Below are 9,530 nucleotides of genomic sequence, written 5' to 3' on the forward strand. Positions count from 1 at the left end.
ATAAAGAATGAAGGAGTTACGGAGCACAGTGGTTCACACCTGTAATCTCAGCAACTCAGGAGGTTGAGGAAGGAAGATCACAAGTTCCAGGACAGCCTGGGCAACTTAGTGAGGCCCTGTCTCAAAATAAAAAAAATTTAGGAAAGGTTGGGGCTGTAGCTTAGTGGTAGAGCATTCCTGGGTTCAATTCCCAGTACCATCAAAAAAGAAAAGTCTTCCTAAAATAAATATACACTGCCCTGACAATTGAGACTCCATCAGCCAGAATTTAATGTATTTGCTCAGGAGTCAGAAAAAACAATATATATTACATCCTTTAATATGTAAGCTAAAATCACTGACAATTCATAATTAAATGAAGGATATACTTCTATTTACTAAAGAATAAAATACTTAGGAAGAAATTTAACAGCAGATTTGTATACTGAAAATTATAAAACATAATTAAAAAAAGTTCAAGAAGATAAAAATCAGTTAGAAAGACCATGTTCATAAAGTAGAAGATTTAAACTGTTAAAATGCAATACTTTCCAAACGGATCTACAGATTCAACATAATCCCTATTAAAATCTCCCCTTCCTTTCTTGCAGAAATTAGCAAGTGAATCTAAAAATTCACGTGGAAAATATAAGGGCTCTAAACAGCAAAAACAATCTTGAAAAAGAACAAAGGTGGAGGATTCAGACCTCCTAACTTCAAAACTTACAGCATACTAAAGTAATCAAAACAGTGTAGTACTTGCACAAAGCTAGACAATTAATAGATAATAGATTAATAGACGATTCATCAGGGAAAGAATGGTCTTTCCAACAATGGTACTTGGGACAACTGAATACTCACATGTAAAAGAATGAGGCTGCAAAAACTAACTCAAAATCTATCAAACACCTAAATATAAAACTCTTAGAAGAAAACACAGGACCTTAGATTAAGAAATGGTTTCCTACATATGACACTAAGGGCACAAATGACAAAAGAAGAAAACAGACAAACTTCACCAAAATGAAAAACACTTGTGCTTCAAAGGAGTTCTTTAAGAAAGTAGAAAGACACTGAGCACAGTGGCACATGCCTGCAATCCCTGGGAGGCTGAAGCAGGAGGATTGCAAATTTAAGGCCCACCTAGACAATTTAGTAAGACCCTGTCTTAAAAAAAAAAAAAGGCTGGGGATGTAATTCAGTGATAAAGCAGCATCCCTCAGTTCCATCTCCAGTACAAGAAAAAGAAAGAAAGAGAGAGAGAGAGAGAAAGGAAGGAAGGAAGGAGAAAGAAAGAAAGAAAGAAAGAGAAAGAAAGAAAGAAAGAAAGAAAGAAAGAAAGAAAGAAAGAAAGAAAGAAAGAAAGAAAGAAAGAAAGAAAAAAGAAAGAAAGGAAAAATCAATGAACTGGGGAACTAAATATTTAAAAATCACATCTGTTAAGGGACCTGCATCCAGAATATGACTCTTATTATGCAACAATAAAAAGATAAGCAACTCAAATAAAAAATGTGGGCAAAGGTTGAATAGACACTTTTCTAAAAAGGTACACAAATGGAAAATAAGACCATGTGAAGATGCTCAGCATCACTAGTCATTGGGAAATGCAAATCAAAAATATAATGAAATATAATTTCACATGCACTAGGATCCACTAGAATGATTTTAAAAGACAAAAAATAACAAGTGTTGATAAAAATGTGAAGAAATCCAAATCCTCATACGTTGTTGCAGAAAATAGTACAGCTACTTTGAAAAACAGTTTAGCAAATCCTCAAAAGGTTAAAAACAGAATTAACATGAACCAGCAATTCTACTCCTAGGTAAATACCCAGGAGAAATGAGGATGTACAGCCTCACAAAAACTTGCAAACAAATGTTCATAGCATCATTATTCATAATAACCAAATTCCAAATGTCTATCAATGGATAAATTAGTTAAAAAATGGTGCAATCATTATAATGTAATTTTACTTGGCAAAAAAAGCAGGGGGTGGGGAAGAAGTATTAATACATGCTACAACATGGTCTTAGTCTGTTTTCTGGTGCTATGATAGAATAATTGAAACTAGGAAATTTATAAAGAAAAGAGATTTGTTTTGGCTCACAGTTCTGGAGGCAGGGAAGTCTAACAGCACACTATCAGCAAGTGTCTTATACTGCTTTAACTCATGACAGAAAACAGATGGACAATTGAACATGTACAAAAGAGGTAAAACATGAGGAGCAGCCTCTCTTTCTAAGAACCAGCTTTCACAATGACTAATCCAGTACAACAGGAACTGTATTAATCCCTCTTAACAGCACTATCACCTCTCAGTACCACTGCATAGAATTAAGGTTTCAGTCTTTGGACATTTGCCAGAGATATTCGAGCCATAGCAAATTTAGAAAAACCTCCACAACATGCTAAGTGAAAGAAGTTAGTCACAAAAGATCTCATATTATATGATCCCTTTATTGGAAATGTCCAAAATAGGCAAATCCATAGAAACAGAAAGTATATTACTAGTTGCCAGGAGTTTGGGAGAGTAACTACTAATGGTACAAGTTTTCTTTTGAGGATGATAAAAATGTTCTAAAATTACATAGTAGTGATGGTCACACAATTATTTGACCATACTAAAAGCCACTAAATTAGATCATTTAAAAGGGTAAATGAGCTGGGCATTGTGGCAAACACCTGCAATCCCAGCAACTCCAGAGGCTGAGGTAGGAGAATCCTCCTACCAAGTTCAAGGTCAGCCTCTGCAATTTAGCAAGACCCTGTCTTAAAATAAAAAAATAAAAAAATAAAAAGACTGGGGGTATAGTTCAGCACCCCTGGGTTCAATCCCCACAAAGGGGAGAAGGGTAAATTAAACATTATGTGAATTATATCTCAATGGAGCTATTATAAAATACACATATATAAACAAGAATGTCCCCTCTTGATTTGCTGCAGACTAGAAAATACAACTATAACCAAATTAGTTTTTGCATGAGATTCTGAAGGGATCTCCTTCAAGTCAAGGCTATAAGCCTCCATTCATTTTGGTTGCTCAAGTATCTCTTCTGTGCCTTTCTGCATTGCTGTCACTTGGATGTTATGAGTTTGCCAGGTACATAGTTCCTGGCAGGGAAAAAAAGCAAACTATAATTATACTAAATTTTAGCTCTTATAGATATTTTTTCCTCTTCCTAAGAACATGATTTCTTCCATATTATAAGAGTATAGCAATTCCATTTCATAATCCTATTCCTCAATGTAGCAAAATAGGACAGAAGCTCAAAAATGAGACTACTTCTGCATCATCCTGAAGCTTCCAGAACCAACAACCCAACTGTCATGCCTTTTCTGGAACTTCCTGGGTAATGAGTTTCATAAAGTGACCCCCAAAATACAAATAGGCACCAATCTTCCAGGCAGGAACACATTTTTAAAGACACACCAAAAAAAAAGATCTTAAAAATACATCACACATCTTACAACTTAAAAATTCCAAGTATTCAAAGAATGTGACTAAAAGGGAAAAAAAGTCATGTCATAATGAAGTTTTAAAAAGGAAACAGAATTTCAGGGTTGGAAGGAACCTTAAACAGTTGTCTAACGCCCCTCCCCTTCCACATGCATAACTGAAATGTTAATCTCTTTATAAATTTATACCAAGGCATTAACCAACCTAGGCTTAAATACTGCCACTGAAGAGATCACTGTCTCAGACAACAGGACTGTCAGAAAGTCCTCCCTTATGTTAATCTAAAGTGGGTCTCCATAAAGTTTCAGTCTAGCCAGGAATGGTGGCATACACCTATAATCCCAGTGGCTTGGGAGTCTGAAGCAGGAGGATTGCAAGTTCAAGTTGCTTTAGCAACTCAGCAAGAGCCTGACTCAAAATAAAATTTTTTAAAGGGCTGTGCATTTTACTCGGTGGTAGAGGACCCCTGGGTTCAATCCCCCATACCTAAACCAAAAAGATCCAGTTTACTCTCTTCTCAAATATGTAAAGATTTCTCATCACCCTGGTACCATGAATTTTCTCTTTTATACTAATATCTCTTCTCATCTTTAGCACTCAAAGGACATTATGGACAAGGTTTCACTATTCTCTAAAACATGTCTCCAGGGCAACCAGCTCTGCCAAGCAGGGCTGTGGTAAAGTGAAGGGAAACAAAGTAAATGAGCAGAAGGAAGAAAGTAGAGGGAGGAACTACAGAGGTGCCTAAGAAGGCCAGCTGCCAAGAGACAGCCCAACTGGCTGAGCTTCCACCTGGATGCCAACCAAACCCTGAAAGGCAGCCCTTTTAAGGGCTCAGGGGCAGACAGGAGTCGGTCCACTCTGGCTCAGACATTCTGCTAAGTGATCTATTTTGTTTGTTGGTTTGCCTGATTTGCAATGCTGGGGAAACCCAGGGTTTTGTGCTTATTAGGCAAGTGCTCTCTACCACTTTTTAAAAATTTTACTCTTGAGACAGGATCTGCCCAGGCTGGTTTTGAACTTACCATCCTCCTACTTCTGCCTCCTGAGTTAGCTGGGGTTAGAGATGTGCACCACCACACCTGCCAGGCTTTTCGAAGTTTTGAGGATCTTTGTTTGGTTAGTTTTGTATGTTTTATTTGTCTTTGTTTTTGTTTGCAGTACTGGGATTGAATCCAGGGGTACTCTACCACTGAGTTATATCCCAGCTCTTTTTATTTATTTATTTATTTTATTTTGACAAAGGGTCTCTCTAAATTGCCCAGGAAGGCCTCAAACTTAGAATTCTCCTGCCTAAACTTCCCAAGTGGCTGGAATTATAGGTGTGTGCCACCATGCCTGGCTTGCCATGGTTTTTAAACTATATAGAAGAGGTACAATAAAGTTGAGAAAACAGTAATACAGCATGCTTGATATCTCTGGAGAGGTAGGGAATTTGATAACAAGACCAGCTAGGGCCAAGTTTGTTTCTGGTGTTTTGCCTCTTGCTTTATCCCCTCATCTTTCCAGTATCCTGGATCCAGTTCTCCCCACCATGTAGTACTGATCCTCTTCAAAATTTCCTTTTTCTTTCCTTTTCCCCACCAAAAGTTCCCTGTCCTGTGTTTAAATCCACAGCCTCTCTCTGTTCCATAGGGAAGCTAATTTGACAGACTACTTCACTCTAGGACAACACAGGGAGCAAAAGGCCTGGTGTATTTATTAGCTCAGGCAGATGATACAGTTGTTCTTTAACTGCATATCACAGAAACCAAATATCCTCAGATGCTATTCATAGGTCATCAGAGTTCCCTGCACTGAGTAACAGATCAGTATAGTGGATATTTGGAGACAGAGATGCCTATTAACTTTAGCCTGCAAATTACAGCATGGAAGCCATCTATCTATTCTGGATAAGTGATGCCCCTGCACAGGGAATTATAGGGACTGGAATTAAAGACTCTTTTGAGGGAGGTAGTGATATGCATCAGGAAAACCCTGGGTTTTGGAATCTGATCTGGACTGAAATCTGAGTTTAGTTCTTCAGCAACCTGAGAAGAAATTAAGAATATTCCTTATAGAGACACTGTAAAGATTAAATGAGGTAATACATAAAAGTGCTTGGCATTTCCATCTTCTTTCAGCTCCCTGTCTAGGTCAGTTCGCCCTGCTGTGTACTTGCTTCTGCTTCTCAGATTTGAGTTGGTATCTGCTTGATTCTTAGATTAACTCTGTCTCTCCTAACTAATGACTCCAAGTTGTCACTCTTTTCACCACTGTATTATAAGCACCTGGTACAAAGTCTAGCCCAACATACAAATGAAAGGACAAATAGTAGCATTCTCTGTTTTTAAGACAGAACCTCTAAGATGTTATCTAGTTCTTTTACCTGCCTTCAGGCAGTTCACCTCCCACACTCTAGATTCCATCTCAATACCCAACTTCCCGGGTGACCCACCCAACAGTCCTCATAGCAGAGGAATTAATCATTCTCATTAACATTGTCATCATCACAAAGCAGCAAATACTTTAGAAATGATTTCTCAGATAAAGCTAAATAGGTTGAAAGAGGTAGAAGTGTAAGAAATCATCACAGTAATAATTCTCACTAAAAAGTGGAAGAGAAAGAGGTAAGACAAGCTATGAGGATAATCAAGGAAGTCCAATCAAGGAGAAAAGAGCACGCTAGTTGGCCAATGGAAGGAGGCAGAGATGAGGGGCATACATGCACGTGAATATAGATTTCCCCTGGAGCAATGGTACATGCCTGTGATCCCAACTACTCAGGAGGTTGAAGCAGGAGGATTGTAAGTTCAAGGCCAGCCTCAGCCACTTAGCAAGACCCTGTGTCAAAATAAAAATATTTTTAAAAGAGGGTATAATCTATTTATTTATAATACATTTTTCCTTGTTTTAGGTACATATTTATGTTGAATCAGAAACCTATTAATGGTAAAAATCATTTTTGAAAGTTACATAGTTTATAAGAGTATTTTGGGGGTTTCTACATAATATTTGGCAAATAGAAGAAAATAGTTATGGTTAACAGCAAAAAAAAAAAAAATAGAGGGGCTAGAGATGTAGCTCAGTGGTAGAGCACCCCTGGGTTTAGTCCCCAGTACAGCAAAAAAGAAAAAAAATAGATTTCCCCAGAAGGAAAGAAAGATGCAAGAGAAACATTAGGACTGAAAGATTGGTAGCTGCAACATCTCTCTGTTCCCCTTTTGCTTTACAAGGCACAACACTAATATCTAATGATCAAGTGTTTTGCTCAAGGTCACCCAGCTCATAAGAGTCAAAGCGAGACTATGACCCAGGTGTCCTGGCTTCAAAGTCAAGGCTCTAAAAATAAGAGTATGACAGAATCAAATGAAAAAGCTCAGTGGTTCCAATTTCAGCTCTTCCACTTTTTAGCTGCTTTATGAACATGAGCCAGCTGGTCAACTCCCTGCCCCTACTTCTTGTCCATGAAATGCAACTCTGCAGGGTTGCCATAGGAATTAAATGAGATCAGATTGGAAAAGCAGGTAGTATCACATTAGAAATCCATCTCTCTTTATTAAAAAAAATTACAGAGCACTTTCTATTTGCCAAAGACAAGGAATCAAGAAGAGACTGTTTAAAAAAAAAAAAAAAAGTGTGTGTGTGTGTGTGTACGCGCGCATAAATAATAAGGAATGCACTGCTTTGTCCTAGCAAATAACTAGATTTAGAAATGACTGTCTAGAGGACCCTGAATGAATATAAGTGGAGCCAGGTAAGGGAAGAGGAAGTAGTCCCAGACAGGACAGAAGAGGTTACAGGCAAAGGTCTTCTGTAGGACACTAAGATGTGCTTTAGAAAATAAAAGAAAGACTGTGCCAAATCTAACTAAAAGACTGAGCCTCAAACCATACTGACTCCCATTCTGAGAGATGTTAACACACCACAGCAAGGAGCCAGGCATGGTGGCACACCCCTATGATCCAAGCTACTTGCTACCTGGGAGGCCGAGGTAGAACTACAAGTTTGAGGCCAGCCTAGGCAATTTAGTGAGACCCTGTCTCAAAATAAAAAAATAAAAAGGGCTGAGAATGTTGTAAAGCACCCCTGGGTTCCATCCCAAGTAACAGGGGTGGGAGTAGAGGTCAGAAGTATCTTCAGGTACAGTTAGGTTAACTAACCATCTCAACTTTCCTGACACCACCCTGCTTTTAGCACTCAAAAGTCCTACATGCCAGTACTGGGCAACCCAGGCTCTGGTTGGTTGATCTAGGTGAAGTGTCCTCTCCTCTCCACCCTGAATGTTTTCACTAGCAAGATGGTAAAACATCCCTGACTTAACGGGGGTGCCCATAGGTGCTGCAAGCAACCTTGCCAGCTAAGACACACCTTCTCTTAGGCTCAGGCCCTCTCAAAGCCTCTGCACTGGAAAAAGGAGAAAGAAACAGGTATAGAGATAGCAAGACCAGCCCCCTGGGATGGCCTGGGCCGGCAGGATCCCAGGTGCCTACGTTTGAGTGTTTATTTCCCTGAAATCATGTGTTGGAAACTTAATCCCCAAAATCATATGTTAATGAGAGTTGGAGTTGGGTTCTCTGGGTGCTGATTGGGTTCTGAGGGCTCTGCCCACATGAATGGATTAATGGATTATCATGAGAGTGGCTTTGTTTAAAGAATGAACTCTCTGATTTGTTTGCTGTGTCTCATCATGTGATGTCCTCAGTCATGTTATAACCCAACAAGAAGGCTCTTACCAGATGCTGAGCAGATGCTGGAACCCTGCCCTTGGAGTTCCCAGTCTCCAGAACCATGAGTTAAATAAATCACTTTCCTTTATAAATTACCCAATCTAGGTATTTTGTAATAACAACAAACAATGGACTAAGACACAAGACCTCAGGTCCCATTTTTCCAGGGACATGAGGATGCCCTCTGGAAACTGGCACTCAACCATGCAGCTTCTCCCTCCCCACCCTCTGCCCAGGATGAAAGTAGTGTGGGGGTGGGGGGGGCAAAAGAACAAAGTAAAATGCTACTCAAGAACATAACCCCAAAGTTATTAATAACCACAAAGTAACACCAATGTGTTTTGCACAAATTCCAAGAATTGCAAACCCCACCACCACCCATTTCCACAAAGCCTTATCCTCTTGGGCCACTGTGTCCACATCTACAAAACCAAACCAAAGGAAAACCACATACCCATCATCACCACTGTCCCAGAGCACAAATAAAGGACAGATGAACTACAGTCTTCTGAGACCTTGTACAAAAACCACCCAGCTAAGGTCCTCCTAAAAAGCTGACCCACAGAAACTATAAGTGGATTACAGTTGTTTTGAACTGCTAAATTTTGAGGTAATTGACCACTAATACATAATGTGTCTATATGTCTATGTTTCCCCCACCTTCTCCAGTGGTGGGAATTGAACCAAGCACCTTGCACATGCTAGGCAGGTGCTCTACCACTGAGCTATCTTTCTTGCTTTAGTTAAGGAGGGTGTTGTCTGTGGATTCATAAATGGGTATGTAGGAAGGAGATAAACACAAGCAAGAATAACAGAAATGCACCAGTCTATGTATGTGATAACACAGTGACACTCAGTTACACGTGCATGCAAATACATATGTGTATGTGAAGGCACAAGAGAGACTTGAGCAACCACAGTGGGAAGGAGGCATGAGTTCTTCATTTGTGGGATAGCAGAATGAAGAGTGGGCATGTGAATTCGAGGCCGAATGGGCTTAGAAATCAAAGAAAGGGCAGGAAAAAGCCCTCCTAGGACAGACATTTGAAAAAAGGAAACATAGCTCTAAAACCTACTTCTAAATGCTTCTGAGTTCCTGGACCACCTCAGCTTTAAAACAAAATTATGACAAAAAAATAAATAAATAAATGGTTAGAAAAAACACACTGTGCTGATCATACAGTACTCCTAGAAACCATGGTGATGGATGCTATTAACTCAGATCAATAGATAGAAAAGCTTCCAGAGTCACACACCAACCCAAATCCAGTTAAACTACAAGCAAATGACAAATCGATAATGTTGCAGAGGTGAAGAGGACAGACAAACAGCTCTGGGAGTGGCAGGAGTGGCCCAGAATTTGAATGTGTTTATCAATGTGACT

At 39.3% G+C, this 9,530-nt stretch overlaps 1 protein-coding gene across 7 annotated transcripts in view; it reads right to left on the bottom strand.

The window, feature by feature from the left end:
- The window catches only part of LOC124985172 (carboxyl-terminal PDZ ligand of neuronal nitric oxide synthase protein-like), a 330,263-nt gene that overhangs the window by 259,622 nt on the left and 61,111 nt on the right, over positions 1-9,530 (bottom strand). The window lies entirely within an intron of this gene.

Source organism: Sciurus carolinensis, chromosome 1 (genome assembly GCF_902686445.1).
Source record: "Sciurus carolinensis chromosome 1, mSciCar1.2, whole genome shotgun sequence".
Lineage (NCBI taxonomy): Eukaryota > Metazoa > Chordata > Mammalia > Rodentia > Sciuridae > Sciurus > Sciurus carolinensis.